The sequence below is a fragment of the Mastomys coucha genome, unplaced genomic scaffold (genome assembly GCF_008632895.1).
Source record: "Mastomys coucha isolate ucsf_1 unplaced genomic scaffold, UCSF_Mcou_1 pScaffold22, whole genome shotgun sequence".
In the NCBI taxonomy this organism is placed as follows: Eukaryota; Metazoa; Chordata; class Mammalia; order Rodentia; family Muridae; genus Mastomys; species Mastomys coucha.
In genome coordinates, this window is record NW_022196905.1 from 76283791 (window position 1) to 76286855 (window position 3065).

The 3065-nt window shown below is 43.5% G+C and overlaps 1 pseudogene; it reads left to right on the forward strand.

The window, feature by feature from the left end:
* Positions 1 to 937: 937 nt before the first annotated feature.
* Positions 938 to 3065, forward strand: part of LOC116104573 — a 37961-nt pseudogene continuing 35833 nt past the window's right edge.

Here is a 3065-nt window from a genome sequence, read left to right on the forward strand (position 1 = left end):
TCAGACAGGAATTATGGGTCAGTTTTAACTGTGGAAAGTTAAACTCCTTTCCTGACTAGAAGCCCTGTCTTCCTGCTGGAGGTGGGCTCTTTAAGTTCCCTCTCCCTGCTGTCAGGCATTCTCACCTCCCAGGTACCTGGCACATTCTGGAGGGTCCCCCAACCTCCTACCTCCCAAGGTTGCCTGTTTCCATACTTTATGCTGACCCTCAGGGTTTCAGTCCTTTACCTTACCCAATACTAGATCAGGTTCCCCTGTCCCTATAGTCCATTACTTCCCCTCCCAGGTTCCTCCCTTCCTTCCCACTTGTAATTGCTTCTCCTTCCCAAGTGGGGCTGAGGCATCCCTTTTTGAGTTCTGTGGAGTGTATCTTGTGTGTTCTGTACTTTTCTGGGTTTTTTTTCCTAATATCCACTTATTAGTGAGTACATAATATGTCTGTGGGATTCACAACCACCCTTGACTCTCTGAAGACCACTTGGAGGTGAGTCTGTCTGTCCAATTGTATCTGTTTGAAGTTTTTACTTGCAATTTGTCTGTGAACTGCTTGTCTGTTTGTAATCTGTGAATTTGTAGCTGGCAAATTTGTAGCTGGCTTCCCGAGATGGCAGAGTTTATTTTTAGAGTTTATTTTCAGTCAGCGACTCCCTGCCCTCCGTGAGGGGGGGAAGGGGGCTGGTCTACAAACGTGTCAGGACCACTGACTAGTACCCTGGGAGACGTCCCAATGGAAATTGGGGATCCTCGGGAACGCCAAGGAGGAACCCCATGGGAAGCCAGGGGAGAAATATTAAGGGCTCAAGAGGAGTGTGGGTCTGTTCTCCCAGACATCAAACCTCTTCTATTGGCTCCGCTTGGGCCGCTCTTGTTGTGTTACTCTTTGTCTGATTTTCTGTGTTGTGTTTGTGATTTTTGTCGCCCTTATGACTGCGATAGGATGGACAGTATCTCTGACGTTGGCTCACTGGACGAAGGTTAGGGACATGTCAGTTCAGGTAAAATAAGGACCTCGGTAAATTTCCAGCTGTCTGTTTTTCTGAAGTAAGTTTGGCACTTGCGATTGAGATGAATCTTTTTGGCAGGCACGGGTTTAGCGACTCTGTGATTTGGCTTTGGTTACCTGTGTACGTGATATTTGTTACTGGGCTCAGTTGTCTTTCTCCATGTCATGGACCTAAAAAGGTGGATGTCTGTGTGGTGACTGATTTTGTGTGTGTGTGTTTGGACTTTGTACTGACGACTTACACCCCCCTTGATTGATGGACTGCATTGGAGCTAGGGCTGCTGCCGCTGGGTCTTTGGGCTGCTCCTGGGAGAACCAGGAATAAAAAATGGTGTCGGCAGCAATCCCATGGTCCCGGGTTTCCCAAGAGGGAAACATGGAATCGGCCCCACAGCTGCCAAAGCGTTGGAGATAGACACCAGGTCCCAGGCGCTGCAGTTCCAGGTCTTTCTGGGCCAGATCCAGATCTCTGGCCTTTTCCCCATCCAGGCTGGCTGCCCAGATGGCGACCCCAGCCTCAACCCCAGACATAAGTTGAGGCAGAAAGGTTATGCCTGTGGAGCTGGCTCTGGGGAAGGTCCAACACATGGTAATGTAGGCTGCTGGAGACGAATTTGAGACCTGTTTCCACCTAACCATCTCTGACCTGGCTGCTCACCTACACCTGACCCCAGGCTCAGCCCAGCATCGATTCACCCAGGTATCCCACAAACTTTTCCAAGGGGGCCCCAACTGAACAACCAGGTAGGTTTTTACAAAATAGATTGGGTTAAAATATTGTCTTTATCGTCTGGTTTAAAAATTATTGAATTGGTATTGTATAAATTGTGGTAATTGGATATTGCAACCTTGAGAATTATGCTTTGCTTACCATGTGGTGGGCCCTGCTTAGATAAATGATTGTTGTTCTGTGTTTCATGTTAAGAAAAAAAGTGGTTAAAACTTTGATTTAGTTTAAATTGGTAAAAGACAGTCTCAATTTGTGTAGCAGAGACTGATAAGCCATTGTGCTGTGGCCAGGAGTTAAGCACAGATGAAAAAAGAGCTGATAGAGGCTGTGTCTGTATGAGGTAGCAACAGCTTTTTGCTTGTAATATTGGTAACAGAGAATTAGCTTAAAATTGGTAACTCAGGGTTGGAGTCATGTTAAGCGACAACACATGGCATGAGCCAACCCAGGAAAACAGGTCTTCACGATATTTTATGTAATTCTTACTCCTTATAAATTTAGTGAGGCCAAGGGTGAGGCCTGGACCAGAGATAAGATTTAAAACGATGTCTTTGATGTATTCAAAATTGCACTGTCATGCATTCATATGTAAGAATTGGCAGCTAAGCTTTGTAATGTGACAGTAATGCTTTGATATTGATTTTAAAGAAAATGGAATGTTTAAAACTTTTTTTTTTAATTATGATAATACCTTAACATTACAAGAATTAAAAAAGGTTTGGAGTCTAGTAAAATAGAGACAAGTGATGAGCAGTCTGGAGAAAAATAAAGAGTTTCCCTTGGAAATAAAAAGTAAATAAAAAATAAACTAAATTCTATTGAAACATGGTAGTAATGCTAAACTACCTCTAGAGTAAACAAGCTTCAAAAGGAAACCTGGAACAGCTGTGGCTGTTGCTGGGAAAAGGCTGTTTTGCATGTATGATTGTCTGTTGTCACTGAGCCAGTGGGAGATGCCTGCTGGTCCTTGGTCAAATGCACCTAGAATAGCTGGTGCACTCTTAGTATTAGCAAAATAAGGAATTTTATCTTTTCCTTTATATCAAAAATGGAGATTTTCTTATTTGGAGATTTTAAGGCACTGAGAACCCAAATACACCCCAGATAGATCTAAAAGTTTTGTTTTTGTGAAAAGATGCTTGAAGTATTTACTGAATTTGTTTTGAGATTCATATATTGCAGAAATGTATACACTTGGTAAATTCCTTCATTAGACATGCTAAACTTGCCTGCTTGAACTCCTGGTGTCCTGAACTTCAGCCTTATCCAGTTAAGACACAGAAGACTAATTCTGTTTTTCCTTCCCCACCCCTCTTTGATATCTACGCCCCC